The sequence below is a fragment of the Passer montanus genome, unplaced genomic scaffold, assembly GCF_014805655.1.
Source record: "Passer montanus isolate IOZ18808 unplaced genomic scaffold, ASM1480565v1 scaffold10, whole genome shotgun sequence".
Taxonomy (NCBI): Eukaryota; Metazoa; Chordata; class Aves; order Passeriformes; family Passeridae; genus Passer; species Passer montanus.
Window position 1 is genome coordinate 3,181,715 of NW_024356505.1, and position 20,799 is coordinate 3,202,513.

Here is a 20,799-nt window from a genome sequence, read left to right on the forward strand (position 1 = left end):
TCTGATAGATAGGTGTGAGTCATCTGTGATAAACTTTCCCATCACATGTGTATTTCTACTGACTCTTTTAGCTGTATTTAATAATAAATTATCAAGGAAAGACTGAGGGCTGATCTCGTCATGGTCTGCAACTTCTGAGGAGGGCAAGTAGAGGGGCGAGTATTGATCGCTTTTCTCTGATGACCATGATAGGATCCAAGGAAACAGCAGGAAGCTGGGTTGGGGTTTAGGTTGGGTATTAGGAAAAGGTACTTCACCCAGAGAGTTGTTGAGCACTGGAACAGGGAAGTGGTCACAGTACCAAGCCTACCAGAGTTTAAGAAGCTTTTTGACAAAGCACATGGTGTGATTTTTGGGCCTGTCCTGTGCAGGACCAGGAGTTGGACTCAGTTGGTCCCTTCCAACTCAGCATATTCCATGATTCTATGACAATGCTCTGGTCCCTGTACCAGGACAGTGTCCCCCTCTCTTTATTCAAATTAACCATGTATCAATACAGTACCCTTTTGAGCTTTTCATTACAGCACATTTCTTCATTTGTACCTCTTCCAAATCGATTGCTAGGAGTTAGCTGTCAATTAAATGCTCTTTCAATTAGAGGCCGTTTAAGAAGAAAAGTTGGATTAGCTCTGTTGCCTTTTGAGCCATCATTGCTGAAGCAGTGTGAATTGCTACCTGCTGTTTTCTTTTCAGTTTAAAAGCAGGGTTTTCATTTACTCCATTTACTCCACTGCCAGTTTGCTATCAAATTAAATCATAAGGGAAGAGAAAAAAAACCCCAAAACAACAACCAAAACCAACATGCCTAAAATCCAATCTGCTTGCACTAGTATCTTTATTTCTACTGCTAGCTCTCCCTAATGTGGAGAAAGCCCTCATCTCATTGTTTGAGCCCAGTGAGGGAGTGTTTTTCTTATCCTTGCTTTAGGCATTCAGAGACCAGAGTTGATAATATCTGGCCTAGGTTTTGAGGGATTGAGGAGGGGATAGTTCCATAAAATTGAGTAGTGAGTGACTGGAATCTAAATGCTTAATGAAATAGGGAACTGGGTATTATGCAAAATGTAGATCCTGAATATGAGCACTTCAGGATAATTTTGAGAGTCTGGACAGAAAGGTTAAAGTCTTCATTAGTCTTAATGTGAAATAGAAAATACAGACAAATTATAATTTCTATAGATTTTCTCAAAAAGCTGACAGTTCTTCAACAGTCTAGAAGGCTATGGTCCATCAGCCTGCAGCATACTGTGAGGATGTGTGTGTACTTCTGCATTTTACATAGAACTTCCATTGTCTCACTGGCAGCCTGCAACCTAAAATTTAACATGCATTTACACCATGAGCTAAACTGTACTCTACTTAGACAGATCACGTTTACACAAACGTGAAAAAAAGCCAGAATATAAACACATATTCATCTTGAAGAATCCTCAGATGTATTGCAGAAGTACATTGTGCAGGTCTACTGTGCCACTTTAAATTTTACAGAACAGAATAAAGTAAAATAGTTTTCAGTTGGAAGGGAACTACAACAACCATCTAGTCCAACTGCTTGATGAATTTAGGGCTGGTTAATTTAAACTGCTTCTGAGGTAAGAATGGCCAATCATTTAAATAAAAGCATTGCATACAATGGAAAAGAAAAGGCAAGAAAGAACTTTTCTACTGTTAAAACAAGTGCTACCAGATCATTAATGTTAGCAACAATACAAGATTTTCTTTTATGCCTTGTCTGCAGACTCAGACAGCTGTGTTCAGGCAATCTAGTTATACTAACAGAAGGTACTGTCCTCCTATCCTAGTGGGCCAAACTGACCCCAGATGGAGATTTTAATCTTTTTCTCAAGGCTGGCAGAAGAAATTACATGTCAGTGGCTTGAGTTCAGTCTGACACCTCACTGTAAATTGGTAATGAGAAAAGTCAGGAGCAAAGGCAATCTGAAAGGTAATCTCAGGGAAATCAGACTTGCAGCATCTTTCATAAAAAATTGCATCCTGATGGTGTAGCTGTGACAGTCCAGGTATAATCAATTAATTGAAGTCACAGATACATCCGTATTCCATTCTCCTAAGCCTTGTAGAGCAACCAGCCAAAGGGAAGTGACAGACAGATGGGTTGTAATAGATAAGTCAAACAACTGTTTGCCTGAGTTATGGGTTTTATGGCCTTCGGATACTGGGCTTTGTATGGAAGCAGCTGCAGCAGGAGCACATGTTCCCTTATGCCAGCCTTGCTATGGCAACAGTAGGAGCTCCTCTGACAGGTGAAGCAGGCAGCTGGGTTTGTTAAACCACCACTAAGATTTGACACATTGGATCTGTCAACATCCCAAAGTACTAAGTCAATATTAACTTTATTTAGTGCATATCAGAAAGCAGCTGCAAGTGTGGTACCCATAATTCCATTACAGGAAAAAAAACAAACAAACAAACCACCAAGTTTGTTAACATAAAAAATACATTTTGTATCACTGTTCTTGTTTTCCAGTTTTCTTCTGCTTGTGAGTGGTTTGTAGCTCCAGTATGAGTAGACATAAATCTATTTCTTTTCTTCAGTGCTTCCTTTGACTTCACAGACGGTGATAAAAAACACAGCATGGATTGAGCAATAAATAATAAGAAAAAAGCAACTCATGAAAGGACAGCATAAAGCTCTGATACTCTTTAGTTGCATGTTCTAGACTACTTATAGGCAGAGTCACTGTGCTTACAGCTTAATGTATTGATCTGTTTTAACTATTCTAGATATTACTAGGATGCCTGTTCCTCTTTTTTTGGGGAGTTCTCTGTCTGATGATCCAAGTGTCTGACAAGCTCCTTTCAAAACTCAGTACCCAGAGATAATAAGATACGTCAGTGCTAAGCTACAACTGCAAAGAGTCCTGTACAAAGCAGAAACATCTGGCAAGTGCAAAATACAGAAGAGCTACAGTAATATAAAATATTTAGCTTCAATTGCAAGTTTTGGGAAAAGAGTCCTGTTTATGTACTTGGAAATTTTCCCTTTAATTTTCTTTGTTGATTTTCTTGTTGAATGCATTAGAAAGGTTTTCTTAGGATCTAATTACATGCATTAAATAGCAGTTTTCTTTTAGTTTATTCTTAGTGTTCTGCACAAAATGCAAGAATCTGAGTTACATGTAATTAGAAAATTATTTCACCAGAACCTGTTAACATCTTGAAACACATTTTGAGTAATTCTAAATTCTGATGATATTCTAGGAATTTTTTTTAATGTATGTGCTGTTAGAGTGTGGGACTTATAAAATTCTGTGACTCCTTTAGTGCTGTAAACTCCTGTCTATGGATATGGATTAAGCAGCATAGCTTAGCCTTTCTGAGTAGGTGACCTCAAGGGGAAGCAGATTAAGATATAATAATACTTTCTTAAGGCACCTCAGTTTCTAAAGCATCTCAAATACAGACCTGAGGATGAGGTCCTGCCTAAATGAAACAAACACAGAAGTAACAGAATAAGTAAATTTAGAAAGTCCCAGTCTTTGACTCTTGAAGGTGTACAGGATGAGAAGGAGTTAGGTTTGACTTTTAGCTTTTGGGATTTTATTCCCAGTGACTTCTGGGTAACTTTGAAGTCCTGCAAAAAGAAGTGGAGGTGAAGGCCAGGAAATGCTAAGAAGCACAAACATTTTACCTTCCCTCCCCTTCACATCCACTCCCTATTCATTCTTTCTTCACATAACCTGTTTTCCCACTTCTTATCTGTGCTTATTTTGTCAGGTCTCCTCAACTTTATTAAAAGGTTTGTCTTTCCAGTCCTGTTCTATTTTGACTGCCGAATCTGCATTTTTGAGGATAAAAAGTTAACGAGGAAAGAAAGGTGATTTGTGGGTTAAAATCTGTTTTGCTTTTCCTTACATTGCTTTGTGTTTAAAGGACTACCCACCTCCTGCAAGCACCTTCAAAATAAGTCAGTCTTCTAAACAGATTACACCTCTATGCTCAAAGAAGAAAGAATGTTTTGAGCTCTATCATATTGCATTTTGGCAGACCTTACAAGATTAATACAATTTTAATCTAGCTGTGAACCTAGGTCAAGCACAGATTATAAAGCATAAAAAATAAGGAGAAATTTGAAAAAGAAATATCTTATTTCAGCTTCATAAAGACCTGTCTGTATCTTACATGTTATACTGGTACTGTTATTTCCTGTACAATTTCTTTCAGGTAATTTGTTGCAGGTTACTCCATTAAATTTCTGTGTAACATCTCTATTAATTAAGGTCATAGCATGATAAACATTTTGTGTCAATTCAAAGGCTGATAATTGTCAGCCTCCCTCAACTGTCCATTTCCCTTTCTGCACTTTCTTCCCCCACCTTGTGCTAATACAAAAGTTGTCATTTCTGCTGTCCATGCAGAAAATCAGAAAGGACAATCAGCTGTGTTTATCTGCTTTTCTGACTTAAACTGTTGAACGACTGTCTCAGCCCATAGTAAGAAGTCAAATATCCAACTAAGCAATTTAGTGCTATTAGATTTGTATTCTGGAATACAGAGTCTAAATATAAAACGGAGACAGAATTATGTGGGCTGAGGGCAACATACAAAAGTGATCTTTGCAAATACGGGTGTCTGCCAGGAAAGTGTTTCTTGCCTACAATCATTAGGCAGTGGAGAACTATTTTTAGAAGATTTGCTTGTCATTGCTCTGTACTATATATAAACAGCATTAAAGTTTATTCCTTACAAAACAAAAAATAAAGGCAAGTTTTGCTGTAGAGATGTAGATTTTTCCCTTGTTCTTTGAAGTACAGATTATCTCAAATAATTCTTTTCTTTTCTGCCTTCCATTCCCCTTGAAATTTAACCAGCCATCTCACCTTTCTCACTGAACCACTCTATGGCATGCAGAGAATGCTTTCTTTCTAACCTTTCCTCAGCAAAGCACACAATAACAAGCTTTTTCTTTGGAAGCTAGGAAAATGATGTAGGAATGATGATGTAGGAATGTAGGTCTAGTTCCCTGCTGCTTAACAGCCCGATTTAATAAAACCTTAAATTTGCAATGCATAGATCAATATCTCTGATGTGACCCTTACAGCTGCTAGAGATTAACTAGTGCCTCTAGTTCAGATTTAATAAAACCTTAAATTTGCAATCAGCATCTCTGATGTGACCCTTACAGCTGCTAGAGATTAACTAGTGCCTCTAGTCTGGTGCTTGTTCCAGCTATGTCCTGCTCTCCTCATTGGGTTGTGCTTCATGGATAACTCTTGCTCAGTAGTTTCTCTGCCTTCCAGACAGTGCAGTGAGAGGATCTCTTAAAAAACTCTAAAATGAGCCTCCCACTACTGGGGGAGCAGTAGTGCAGCCTCAATCCATGGAACTGTGTTCCTGTAGCTGCACAGAGCTACAGGATAGTGCATTTATCAGGCACATATAGTGCATAAATGAGGTTTAAGATGAGTAAATTGAAATTATTTACTGTTTATCACTTTTATTAGTCAAAAACATTTTAATCATGTGGCATTTTTTCCCCCTGTTGTCTGCAAAGAGATTATTGAGGGAGGAAAAAAAGCCAAATTAATTACAATCTAGTTCTTTAGGTAAACTGCACTGGCTAATGTCCATGTAGTATAATTGTTCTCATCTGTCTTTGTGTAACATTAACCACAGAATGCTGCAAATAGGAAAATTCTGCTTTGAGTGTAAGTTTTGTACTTCTTTGTTTATGACTGTGACGCCACAGATGGCTGCAGATCTGCTGCACATTCACTGGCATCATTGCCTGCACTTTTTAATGTAAGAGAGTTCTAAGTGGGCTTGCAAGCTCCTAACAAGCAGTAATCAGGATTAACTACTACTGGTTTCTTGGATTGCTGAGTACAGTGCTGTGCCCTATCATCCTGCTGACTCTGGGCAGCTCTGGAGGGGCACTTGGCACCAGCACATTGTTACAGTGAAGGATCTGAGAGTAAAGAAGTATCTGGACTTGAAATGAAAACTGCTTCTAGCTGGTCAAGATGTAAAGTGTCTGGTCAGTGGAACCATGGAATCATAAGTTCATGGATGTCAACGACATTTGCAAGATGGGAAACACAGCTAAGTGCACGGTTCTCTCAGCCGTAATGGAATCTGATGTGCTGTCCAGTGATCTGGAATCAGGACAGATCACTTAGAATCTCTCTCTGCTATGCTCCAGTGACTATTAGTACATTTAGAATGAATTTTAACTGGCATGCAACTAGACTTCCAGGTTTCTGAAAAGAAAGTACCAGTTCTTCCCAAGTTTTTAGTAACATAAGATGTGAAGTTTGGAACTTCCAAAATAAGGATTGAGACAGTAAAGGCATTTCCATTAACACAGGGAATGTTGAGTTATATATATATATATGTCCTCATTTCTCTTCATATAGCATTGTCTTGGTTTGAATATATTCAGCCTTATGTAGCCTGAAGAAAACATTGAGATAAAGTTATTGTAGGAAGATGTATTGACTGATTATTTTAGAAGTAATTGTGCCCAGCAGTCCCTGCTAGTCAATAATATGCTTAGCTGGTGCTTTCAATAGCTGTCTCTGAAAGTCTGTTTGTTACTGCTTAATAGCTTTTATTGACATAGACTATGTGAAATTGTATGCAGTTCCAAAATTGATTTTTTTTTTTTTTGTTGTCATTCAAATTTGGTTACACGCCATTGTCATTTTTTTGGAGCAAATTAGTGAACTGTCATGTCTATCAGGAGAGACTGAACTGAGAACCATGGAATGTGTTTTTCATCACATAAACACTGTGCAACAATAAAAAATAGGAATTCACTATGAAACAGTCAATGTAAAGTACTAAAATCGGAAAGTAACTTGGTTCATTTTAAGCAAAATGACAGCCTCGGTGTGCATGGACTGGTGAATATTTGATGTAGCAAGGAGAAAAAAATATAAAAAGGGTACTCAATTTTTAAATGGAAATGAGTAGCTAGAAAAGTCTTTACAGAACATTTTAACTCAGCTGTTGTCAGGGTCCTCAGTGGGCCCACAGGTTTGAGTTATCTTGACCAATCTGTAACCATCATTTTCCATGAGCCTTCTCTGGAATGTCTTCCCCATCTCCCAGGCTTTGGCTGCCTCTGTTGGCAGGTAACTATGGTGTGGCACAGCTGTGTAATGTTGGATCAGGCTGCTCTGTAGACAGCTAGGTCAGGAGACAGCTGTGAGAAGGCTCAGATGGGACTAGGATGCACATTTCCATCCATGCACACGCCACCCGTTGTCTCAGGAGCTGCATTTCAGCTCAGCCCTCGCTGTTATGTGGATACACCTGTGCTGATCCTGCACTGCTGAGAGGAGGAGTGAGACTAACAACAGGACAATGACCAGCTGCACAGAAAGGCAGTTTATTTGTATTTCTAACTGACTTTATTTGTTTAAGCAACCACAGAGCCAGTTTATTTGAAAAAAATTATGCAGGATTAGGGACTAGGGCCATATGAAGTTACAATGGGTACATGAGTCATTCATGCAAGCAAGGTATGTAAAAGGTGCAAATTATTCCTGATTACAAAAAACTATTTAAGGCTGGAAGTGAAAATACCTTCTTATTCCCTCTTACTATGATTATATGAGATTAAATTGAAAATAAACCAGGTAGGATAAACCAAATGTGTATCTGTACTGTTGTATGTATTATTCAGTAAAAAGCAGCTTGCCAACTATTCATGTAAGATGTAAAGACTCCAGTAACTACATCAAGCAGTGTTTTGTTAGCCACAAAATACCTAACAGGTATTGAAATCTATTTCCAACAGCCTTAAGAGATTCTTGGGAGACTTAAGAGGATCACCTTATCCCACGGCTCCACCTGGGCAGTCAGGCTGGTTACTTGGTTAAATCTTGGGTAACCTTCTCATAATGGGTGTTTTTTTGTAGCAGGACAGATGTTTGTGAGCCTTTGAGCTGACTACCAGGCCAGGATGGTTGATGAACACCAGGTTGTGGACTATCAGTTGTGTAAACCAAAACAGTCTGCAGTAGTTCTACTATGTGGGACTCACAGGGTGTCAGTGATCCCAGGGTAAAAAAAAAATATATATATATATGTATATAGGCTGCAGGGGTAAGAAAGCCAAATTGCACTTGGCACTTGCACTGGGACAGACATGTCATTTCATGGCCCCACTGTCTGCTTCCCTTCTATTTGCTCTGTAGAGATCCTGATGCTCTGAATGCTGACTTTGTGCTATTTTAGCTGATTCACTGTACAGAACTCTGCCACACTGCAGCATACAGATACAGATGTTGCTGCTCTTGATACTGTACAGGGCATGGATATTGCCCTGTGCTTGTCTGCTTTGTAAATGGTCACCACATACACTACAGGAGGGACCGCTTGTACCTCAGCTTCTGACCCAAAGACAGCTGGGCAGCTGCTTATTTCCTGTGTTCATCTTTTTCTGTATAGTAGCTCATGGTAAGTGACCCTGTAAAGGTCTAAAACCACATATTTTTGGACATCAGGTCATGATCTAATTTTGGGTTATTGTAATGGGAGTTTCTAGTGAGATTTTTCCTATAAGCCCCATCTCCTATTCTTTTCCACCTTAGCAAAGGATGGAGGGCAGATCTAGCATTGCAGGCTAGTCCCCCCTCTGTGATGAAGGCAGGACAGCTTCCCTGCAGGACACCTTTAATGAGGTGTAACCTTATTTCTTCCCAGCATTGTGCTGGTTTTTTGCCTTTACCACTTAGTTTCGTGCTGTTCCATTGCTGTGCCTCAGAAAACAAAGCAAGCTGTGCAATCCTAATGTACACAAAGCTTCTCTGCATTGAGTGTGACAACTCCAGTAACTCTTGTATCCAGTGTGTGCAGTCTAACAGTACCAGCAGCCTGCAAACCTGCTTATCAGCACACCAAGCCAGCATGGAATGCCCCGAGTGGAACTGATCTGCAGCAGCTAGTTTGTAACTCAAGGGCATAGGAGTTTTATTTATCTTATCTTCAGAGGATACAAACTCCCATAAGGCTTGCAACTTTCTGCTTTGTTATTCTGTGGTAGATTCCATGCATATTAACCTGCTGAGTATCAACACCTAGGACAAATTTAGCATCCAGAGTAACTGTGACTGATTTCAATGTGGTTGTTTGCTTGGAAATAAATTTACACTTGCCATAAATTGTAACAGCCACGGGGTTCTGAAAAAGTTTTCAAAGATGGCAGAGAGCCAGCTTTTAGTGCCAGTCTGATAGGGCTTGAGTATGTAAACCAAAGCTTTTCAGTGTGCTTTACATCATGTGTTTCAAGAAAAAAAATCATCCATGTCCAAGTGTGTCCTAATTTGCAAACACAGAAGTTATTTTTGTTTCTATTAAATTTTATTTCCTGTTAATACGTGTCGGCAGATACAACAAAACATACTAACAGGAAAAAGACTTTTGAATGCTACTTTTTAACAAGATCACAACATTAATTAGCAATGAAGGACTTTCACAGGAGATCAATTTAGTGTGCTGTAAGGGAGGAACCACCTTTGGCACTAGAGGGAGTTGCTGTTTTCTGGCCATAAACCTGTCCCATGCAGCTGGAGTTCAAACATATGGGGACTTCATTGGATTTCAGGGTTTGTATGCAAACTGATAAAGCAAAAGACAAGATAGAGACAAAAGAAGCATTAGACCAAGTGTTTCTGAACACGATGTGGTACAAAGCGAAGTTTACAGCCAGTGAATATGTCATCTTTTATTGTGATTCTTAAAGTTGATGAAGGAGTTGAATTAATATCCCACTCTGGACTTAATTTGGACTTAATTTGAGTCTCCAGCTTTTATGTTTAAGAAAGACTGGGACATCCTTCATTAGCAATATCTGAAATCTAAAAATCTAGTAATCTCTAGTTTATGGATAGCTTCACAGGTTTCAGCAGCCAACTTAGGCCCCTGCTCAACAGGGATATTTGCAAAAGAGCTCTGAATTTCAAATTTCTGAGTGATGCCTTAGTTGGCTACTTGGGTAAAGGAGAAGCAACAGAAAAAAATACCCACAAGTGCTTGGAAAAATAATGATGAACTATGGTGATGTTAACAATTCCATCACAAATTTTGATTTTAATAGAAGCACAGAATAATTTATGCTGGAAAAGGTCTCTAAGATCACCGAGTACAACCATTAACTCAGTACTGCTAAGACCATCACTAAACCATGTCCCTAAGCACATATCTGTATGCCTTTTATGTAACTCCGGGGAAGGTGACTCAGCCACTCACCTAGACAGTTTGTTCTTCAATTTTGGATAGAAATCTGTTTTCTATCTATTTTCTATGAAGAAAAACTTTGGTTTTTTGTAATGTTTATGTATACTAATGTGATTTTCAGGCTTAAAATAATGTTCTAGGACTCAAAGTATTCATCTCCAAAGCTCATGCAACTTATTTGTTGCAGATAGGGTTGTGCAGGCATAAAGGATGGGCTTATAAGGTGCAATCATGTTGATTATAAACAGGGTGAGGAAGGGCTGAGTTTTGGCACCACTGCTAGGAAATAAACCCGGTAAATATCATTAGACAGATATCAATAGATAACACCAGATATCAGTAAATACCAGTGGATATCTTCCGTAGAACATAAGGGATAAATCCACTTTCATTTATATAAATCCACTTTGTGAATCAATAGCGTGCCATGAAGTAATGTCTCAAAATAATATAGCTATGATTTTATGTAGAGGACAGGCTTTATCAAACAGTGGTTTGCTAGCCTAATTTGTATCCATTAGTTTAAAAAAGAAAATTATTTTCAATTATTAGCACAAAGCGATTATCCTCTCTATAGTTATCCTCATCTCTGCAAACTTGTCTCCTCTGCTTTGATATTCTAGTTTATACCTAATACATAAGAATGGATAACAAAATGGTGTAGAAAACATTTGTATTGAAAAATAGAGTAACTCAGGAGATCATGAAACCTCTTGTTATTTGTATTTATTTTCTTAACTGCTATATAACTTGCTGCATCTTTCAGAAGGAATGTTATCAGTTTTCTTGGACATTCAGATCCTTATATTTGCTGCTAGTAGAGAAGATGCATTGACAGTTTTTTGTCTGTGCACCCATAAACTCCTTGGCATGACTAATTAATCTTCTGTAATAACAGTGAACGTAGTAGTTTATAGCTTGACTTTCAAGTTTGCGAGAGTATTTGAATGTTTTAAACTGTTTAGTGTGTTGGCCTTGAGGGCAGTAAAATGTGCACAACACACACAAGCTTTGACCATTCAACATTTATCATCAGTAACACAATTAGAAGTCTTCTGAAGTGTGTGAGCTGTCCAAATAATAATGTAATGGAAAGTTGGCTTTCTAGTCATTAATTACCACATTAACTGGGCACTTTCTTGCACCTTGAAACCTTGGAAATTTAATTAGACTGTTGGTTTAAAGAAAAATATTATTTAGCCTTTACTCACAGGGAAGAGTGAAATATATAAGCTTGGTAGGATGGGCTATTGCAGATGTATACAGGCAATTTTGAGTGTGCATTCAGTGGAGAAAAATTCTTGGCATCAGCCACATTCCCTGAGTGTTCTTCCCTTTTGAGGAAACAGAACATGTTTCTTTTTTAAATATTTGCTGAATTCTTTGGAATCCATGCCTAAGTGGAATATCTTGCTCAATGATGCTGAAATGTTTTTGCTTTTTTGGTTCTTCTGATTTCTTTGTGGCTTCCAAAATAATGCATTTGGGTTCTCTTCTCATGCTGTGGTAGGTCAAGGGGAACTTTCCTGGAGGCATGAAATCTGAAGTTCTTGAACTTTTCCAGCTCTTTTCAATACTCTGTAAAGGCTTTTAAACTTATCCAGGAAGATGTCTTCATAATAATCCAAATTATTTTGCTTTCCTTTTTTGCATCTGAGCATGGCCTCCCTAGTAAGACCAAGGATATGAATTGCTTTAAAAACAAAAGTTGGGGCTTTTCTTTCCTTTGACACTGTTATAATTTATAGAAATATAACCTAATTAATGTATTATGTCTGTGGGGAGAGTTAACCACTGTGAAGTCTAGGTCCTATTGCTTAACTTCTATGATTAGTGGCTTTTTATTAGAAACTCTGCAGTTTTGGCAATACATTGGTTTTAAGCTGGACACTGGTGCACAAAGCAATACATTTCCCATTTGCTTTCTAGCTGGCAGTCTATTAGTCTCCTGGTAGAACTCCTGTGAGGAATTAATTAGATTTAATGAGGCCCTCATTGTCTCCTTTTTGATGTTATGCACTCCTCTGGTACACCCTTGCAAAATGACAAAATGTATTAGATGTTTTGCTTCTTCCTGCATGCATTTTATGACATGTTTTCCTAGATTGTGCTGGCTATCACAGAATGCAAGGCTTCATGTGGTATTTTGCTTGACTTTGATTTTGAGCTTTGTAAGCATATTCCTTGGTACCCTGCGGAGCTGAGCTTCATACCCGAGGCATCCTTTTTACTGACATTTTGAATTTTCAGTCGTGTTTGCTGAGTTAGATTGCCATCCATCTGCTAGAAGCATTGCTCTGGACTGAGCAGATCTTGAGCTAGGTCTAAATAATGTGGCCAGATTTAATTCTAAACCTGCCAGTCTTTTAAGCCCTTTCTGAAGCTTTTTAGTTGTGCTCTGCATTTCAATATTCTTTTCCTTCATGAGAAAACAAATTTGATTTTCCCATTTTCATTCAGCCACAGATAATCTAACGTACCTTGTACCATAGATAAAACCACAATTTTACTTCTTACATTTCTAGGCTACAGTTTCACTGCCTTCTTTGATCTGTATTAACAAAAGGTGCCCAAATGTACCATGTATTTCAGCACCAGCTGCTGTAAAAAGGTGACCTTCTCAATGTCATTTTTACTTTCAACGATACCTTTTGCTTTTGTGTAAACGGTATAACAGTGTTTGAACTTCCTGACATTGCCTGCTGGATTTCTGAAGAGTAAGAGCTTTGATTAAACCTTTAAAATATGTGTTTTGATTTTATTTCTGATGCTATGTGACATTAGGTAGACTCTGGCAAACAGGATGCATAGCAGAGATCAACTACATTAAGTACTTTGATTTTAGCTGGGTTTGAATTTTTTTTATCTTCTACATTATGTAGCACAATTTTTTCAGAGGTCCAGCTCTTCCCAAAGGGTGCCACTAAGAGTACAGGGAATGCACAGGAAGTTCAATAACCAGTGAAACAGGAAGCTGTGTGCTTCCTGGTCAGTCCTTCCATGAGTGTATTCCTGGACAGCTAAGCGCAGAGAAAAATAGAACTTTATTATTTTTATTTCTAGGGAGAAACATTAATTGCATTTTGTTACCAATTGTAAATGAAAAATGAACTGCCTTGGTTTTATATTACAAATGGAGATTCACCCATTTCTGTGAATTTACCGTTTATTTCTATCGCCCCAGTCTTGGTTGAAGCAAACTGCTCTTGGCCAAATAAGAGGTTGGTAACCTTTGAACTAAAGTAGAGAATTTTCCCAAGAAAGAGGCTGATACAAGAGTATCTTTCTACCTTTTCTTCACTTTTAATTTTTTTTTTCTTTTATCAAGACTCAAGCGTGAAGGACACATACTGCAATTAATCAACTTCACAGAGTTATGCTTTATGTTAGAGACATGTTAGGAATAAAACAAAGTGGAAAGAAATTATTTCATAGATTTTTTTCCCATATGTATTAATTAATAAGGCCATAGTACCTCTGATTGCACGAACACTCTTCCTATCCTCTGTAAAGAAAGTTTATTTGAGTACAAGGAATGCGTCAGAATCGTTATGCATAAAATTTGTATTTGTGCAAAAAAATAGGAGTGGTATTTTCCTTCAAAGCTACTAAATTAAAGAAAAATAATCTTAAAACCTGTGGCATCAGCTCATCAGTTTATTTTCATGCAGAGAATACTCTTTTTTCCCTTAAAACCTTTTCTTTCTTGTGTGATGTCTTGGGTTGTCTTGCTTACGTATGTTTTCCATTGTAATATTTTCCTAAGATTCAAATTACCCTGAAATGCTTGCCTGGGTGATGGCCTCTGACTTATTTCTGATGCACTGCATTATCAAACAACTTCAGTTTTCCTTCTGTAACTCTATGAAAGTGAGAAAATGCCATGGTTATGTCAGAAGACTTGTCTTTCTTTTCTTCCTGGGTTATAAACTTGCTGGCAGTTAACTGCCAGGATTTTGACACGTTTGGTTTGTGTGTAGCCTCTGAAGACTTCATCTAACCTAGCCTTTTTTGGCAAACTCCCCATTACACTCTTAGGCTGACACTGGAGCAGCTCCATCTCCACTGGGGTTTCTAAAGCAGACCAGCCGCTTTTGTTGCTATCAGAAGTGTTGTCTAAACTTGGTTAGAACAGAACTTGCTGGCAAAAACAAGGCCATAGCAACTGCCAAAGACCTTGCTGGGGCTCTGAATGTGGTGTGGCAGACCTCAGTGTTGTTAGCAAAAACACATGAATATCTAATCCTCTTTCCAATTGACTGATTCTTTTCTTTGTTTCTGCCCATAAACCCCATTTTTCCCAGTCAGAAATACAATTCTAAGCCCTTCTCTACAAAAAGCAGTACGAATTTTATTTCTGACATCAAGGAATCTGGGAACGGATTAAATTAGTATGGGCTGTGTTTTCCCATAATAACATCTTATTCTAGTTTATGAAGCACATGCTGTGTATGAGCTTATTTATAGCTTTTAGATGATGATTTTGTTCAAGGAGTTTACTATAAAAAAAAAGCAGTGCATGATCTTTTGAAGACCTTTCCTGTTCCATTTGATATTTGTACTAAAACCTCAGATCCTTTCTACTTGTTTTTCATGAAGCATTTTGAATTGAAAAGTCTATGGAGAACATATCTGGACAGGGAAAATTTTTATTGAGACCATTCAAAGCTTTGTTATATTGTTTGTTTAAATTTTCATTTCTGATGACAGTTTCAGATATTTGTGAGATGATTTTAGAGATCCAATGCCTGTCTTCGCAGTCAGGTGTTGACCTCTCTTGATCAGGATTTCAAGGTCCTCCAGAATTGTTTTCTATTTTTCCCCAATAGCATAGTAAGATTAAATATTTGTCCTTCATTTCATACAAATGGGATGTCAGAAAAATAAATTTCTCCAGCCTCCTGTGTAGCTTATAAAGTAGGAAGAATATTGTCTTCGTATGCAAGTTCTTAGATTCTTCCTCTCATTGTCATTTCAGGTTGCTAGCATCTGGAATCTGTTTTATCAACTTTCATAGCTTTAATGCTACCTCATTTTCTGAAAGTATAGCCCTATTTTTTGTCCATAACAAAGTATTGTAGGGAGATGTTTATGACTGATTGAAGCTGGCAGAGCTCAGAATGTCTGGATTTGTGGAACTGCAGCTAACAGTGCCTGTTCCAGGCATCCTCTATGGAAAAGGCCAAGGTCAGGAAAAGTTAAACTGAAAAATGCCTGCTTCCTAAACTTATACTGTGCTTATTCAAAAAAAGTTAATATTTGTTTCTACTTTTGAAATAATGACAAATACTCGTATCAAGCCATATATGGATGCACATTCTATTTGGCAGAACAGGCTCTCAAAAGTCAAAGATCAAAGCTGACAGCTGAGTTTTAGAAACCAGAGGGACAGAATCATAATTTAGCTCTTTGCATGTTTGAGGTTATCTCCACTTGATACTTCTGTCAAGGCTGAGTATGACATGAGAGAGTAAGCATTACAAGCAAATTCACCAGAAAAGAGGGAGAAAAAAAACATGCCTGTCTTTTTCTGTCCAGCAACCAGAAGAGGATTGGATAAATGCTCTTGTCAGGCTTTTATAAACTCCAATTTATACTGTTCTTCAGAATCAGGGAAGATAACAGTGTGTGCTGTGGGATCCTATTGAACATAATGTTGCCTGCCAGTTATATCAGCTTTAAACCTGCAGACCACATTTGCATGAAGTGGGCAATATGCAGCACATCCCTTTTTTGTTTTGTTTTGTTGGGGTTTTTAAAGCTAATCTTAGTTATTGTAATATGAGAGAAAATTTTGGTTCATGTGTTTTCACAAGCTGTTACAATTTGTTATCAGCCAAACTTAAAATCACTCAGTGGTGAACCCTGTCAAAAAAAGATGTCATCCACAGCTTGGGATAATTACACACTTCACATATTCTACAGTTAATTAAAGTATGATCCCCAAAACTACAAAACCCCACACTGTAACAAAACCCCAAGTTTTACTGCCTTTTACTCCCTTTTATGTGCTTATTGACTGGCATTTATTTGTAGGAGCTAAAATTTAGAACCGAGTGGTAAAATGTATTTCAGTAGTTTATTGAATCTACATGAGATTTATTTTGATAGTAAAAAGCAGTTAAAATATAGGTGTCATGACTTGCTCTAAAGGTCTTACTTTTTTGTGTATTTACAGTACTCATAAAGAACTTATGAAATCTGTATAAGTCTGCACAGCTTCCAAAATATTGCCTGAAAAATGGAGTGAGTGTTACGCATGTTTTAATATGAGATTCTACAGCTTCAGGAAGTATTTCAAGCAGACTGTCATTTGTCATGTCTATATATTTTAATCCCACATATTGAAATAAATGAAATAAATGCAGATTTTTAAGTAAAAAAGGAGACAGTTATGTTGCATTAGAAACTTGTATTTGTTTTAATTAGGTTTCTGTAGATGAAGCTGCCTACAGAACAGAGACTGAAATTAGTAATCAAAAGTAGTTTCTGCATAAGTAGTTGTTGGAAAATTTTATTGACTGAACATTTCCTCCTTTACTCAGTGCCAAAAAATCTTAAATGTTTGTGTTTTGGTGTTGACTTCTAATGCATAGTTATTTCTGTTGTTTTTTTTTTAACTGTCATCTTATTGTGTGCTGGATTCTTACATTACCTACAGAGTAGTTTTAAAGATTATGTGAGTGAAATAGAACTCTGCTGGAGGTAGGTAATGGGCTTAGAGACCAGTCCAATTTGAATGAGACTTGTTTTTAATCTGTAAGATACTGCTTGCTGATATCAAACAACTACACAAATTGCTGTTGTTCTGTGAGACCAGAACTCAAGTGGCATAAACTAGCATTATTTTATTAATAAATACACACTCTGCAGCATAAATGCTCTATAGCAATATTTTTTTGGATGTGCAAATGGTTTTGCAGTTTAGGCATAAGATTACAGGTGCATAGATATCTCATTTAGAAAGTTGAGTGTTATTACACTGATATATGGCCTCATGCCTTATGAATAATAAATTTGAAATACGGCAGATTCCATTGGAACCACTCAGCTCTCAAAAAAAGTGGGATAAAAGAGAGCTTTAGCACTGGTTTGAGATATGAGAGCAACACTGAATACCCTCAATTTGGTCTTGGATCTGAATTTGACCTTCATTGGGCGAGTATACTTTTCAAATCCCTAAATGTTTAACCACGGAGCTAGAAAAACAGGCAGTAAAAATGCCTGCAGACTGTTAAGATTTGGTATATTGATGTTTATCTGTAATCCAACATCAAACCAAAAAGGGTTTCTGTTATCCAGCTGGTTATGCTGGATAATCGCAGGGTGTTCTTCTGGCCTCAGCGTATGAATGAATTTATTTTGAAGAATTGTATTTGTGACTGCCTATAAAAACTGTTCAAAGATGATCTGGTACAGAATAAAGCTGTTCTCACTAGCTAAAATACACAGTATATAGTGTGATTTTTGTGCTCACTTAGTTTCTTTATGTACTGTGTTTGTTTCCCGTTGCAATTCAAAGGGTTGATTCTAGCCATGCAGAAAATGCCTTTCGTCATGGTTGTCATACACATCACTTCCTCATGCACATTTAATGACATCCAATGCAAATATATACATAACATGCATAATATAAACTAGCATTTTCTCCAGCTAACCATCCCAAAGTTTGTATTCCAGAGGATCAGCCATTTTGATCAAGTTTTGTTTCAACTGATGTAACCTGCAAATTACAGAGCAGTGCACTGTAGCTGGGTAAACAAGCTGTGAGAGTCTAGCCGTGGCAGCAGAAGCCTCAGCCCACATACAGTGCCTTGTGGCTGAGTATATTAACCTGCAGGCAAGTGCCTGTCTCAAGGCTCAAGGTTCCTGGCAGTAAAGTAGTTTTGGGTGCTCTTTGCCATATGCCATGTCTCTCTTGGCTGTTTCCCTGTCACCAGCTTTGAGCTGAGTGGGGTTTAGACGGGTGGTTATGCTGGTGGATGAGAAGCTGCTGACAATGGGAGGAAGTGTGGCAAAGCAGCATGTTTGGCATACATTGCAGGCTTACATGCACCATGGAGGGAGGATAAGATGGATACTGGCTCAGCAAAGCAAAGCTAAAGTTGGCAGACTGCAGAGTTAGTGGCTGTTTCTCTGTGTTCTCAAAATCGTCGGGTGAGAAGCCTGCTACTCATGGATGATGTGCTGGTTAATTCTAACAATTACATAAGCGAGAATATTACAATTGTTGTACTGTGTTATTTAAAAGGACTGATTAGAGAGTCACTGCTTCTTTTAAACCTTCAAACCCAGGAGCCTATGACACTGAATCTAAGGAGAGACTGAAGGACATGCTGGTGCATACTGTTCCACCTGCTACATTCACTCCTTCCAGTTGTGTGGACAATTGGGAAGCCTTAGTGACAGTAGGCTTGATGCAGGTGTTACCACGGCATGAGATGAACTTCAGGGGTAATGTTCCAGTCCTTCTGGTGCTGACACCTCTAGACAGTAGGGAAAGAAGTGCACAGTGGTATGTTTTTGCCATAAGCATTGCCTACAGTTTAGTGACAGATGGACTTAGTCTCCAAAGCTCAAGTGAAATGAAGCAGTGTCTCAGAAGGACTCTGTAGGGCAAGAAAGAAGAGATGGTACAGCTGAGCAGCCTTTGGGCATTTCAATGTTCAATATTTGAATGTAGGCTGGGCAGAAATAGTTTCTGTGGACCATATAGCTAAATTCCTCCATAAAATTGTGATGGTGGGAAGTTGTGTGGAAACCTAGTGGTGGAAGGAGATAAAAATAAATTGGAAAGTAATTTGAGAAAACTGTTTACTAGGAGAGTGTTAAAATGGTAGAGAAACTCAAACCAATGTGTCCAGGAAACATAAGTTAGCAAATGGATTATGAGCTGACCTTGTTCTAGAAGCTAAAACTGTGTAGTTTAGCAAAGGACAGAGAAAGGTCTCTGTTTCCTGATAAGAGCAGAGTACTGAATTTGTTATCTTGCTGGATGTTTTGCTTTCTAAAAGGTGGGATAAATAATGAGTTATTTTGATTTTTTTTGATTCTTAATAAAAGAAGCAAAATTTTGATTTGGTCAGAGAGTGAAAGTAACATTCTAAAGGAGGACTGTAACATAGCAGCTGAGTTACCTTGGAAACGGTATGAACCTTCATCATGCAGGTTGCATTAATAAATAGGTAATTAAGAATACTTGTAACAAGGCATACATCATGTGGTATTGCATCAGACTAAGTCAGTGTGTATTACCTTGAACTCTAGCTCTACAGGGACAAACCATTAGCTAGTAAAATAAACACAGGTCCAGTCATTTTAAAAACCATTAATAACTTAAAGCAAATAAGTTAGGAGCTCACTCATATCAAGATTGCCATGAAAGGTTGTCCAGCTCTGCTAGGCTGCAATATGTACAAATTAGGAAGGGAGAGGTGATGAGAAGAATGACACATTCTTTTGCTTCAATACAATATAAAAGTTGCAGACTGTGTCAAAGTTTGACTCAAACACACTGGTTGACCAAGAAGAAGGAATCCTTAATATATGAAAAGCTATACAATAGGTTAAGCCAGAGGTCTTTCTAGACCAGCACTTAATTCCTTCCACAAGCAGGTGTTTAGAGAAAGACTAAGAACAGGAGAGGGATTAATTAATCAATAAAGTAAAAACAGTTTTTGAGGAGTCAGAAGTTTAGAGCCTCTCTGAACTTCAAATACACCCAAAATACTTTGCTCAACCTTGTTTAAAGGTTCTTCAAGAATAAATGCTTTTTTAATCCTTCTAGATATTTAGCATTCGAACCCATCTCCATAAGAATGAGTTTTATGAGTGTAAATCATATGAGAAAGTGGTTCCTTGTGCTGGTTTTAAACCAGTTGCCCCATAGTTCTTGTTTCATAAGAAACAGTAAAGAATAACTGTTATTAACCTCAATATCATTTTATACATTGGTAGCTTCTTTTTCAACTGAAAACACTGCTCAGTGAGCTCTCTTCATATAAAAGCTGGGATTTACACTTTTTTCTTTCTACTCTGTCCTTTTTGAAGGAATATTATAAATGAAGGGTTGTACAGATACTGGCTGTACTATGGATTTATATAGCAGCAAGCTGTTATTTCTGTTTTTCCTAATGAGCTTATCACAGCTGTTTGTTTGATTACCCTTGAACACTGACTGGGATGGAGTTTTCAGAGGACAATTTAAAATGTCTCCAATATCTCTTGCCTGAGAGGCTATAGCTAATTTATAGATCATCATGCCTGCATAGTAAAAGCTATTTCCTCCCCATGTGCTTTACTTTGGCTTTTTGCAAGATTAAATTTCAGGTGCCATTTTATCAGTGATGTAGTCACTACTGTGATATCCTTCTGCTATTTTTCACATTTGATTCTAGTTTTAACTATAAGCAAATGAAGAGATTCTGATTTAAGAAGATACTGAACAACAGAGAACTCAACTCATAGTGGTTTCCCTCTATTTGAGAATTGCCCATTTATTCCTGTGCTTCATTTCCCATGTACTAACCAGTTTATAACCTACAAGAGGAATTCTTTTGTTACCACATCACAGCAATCCTTCTAGCAGCAGTG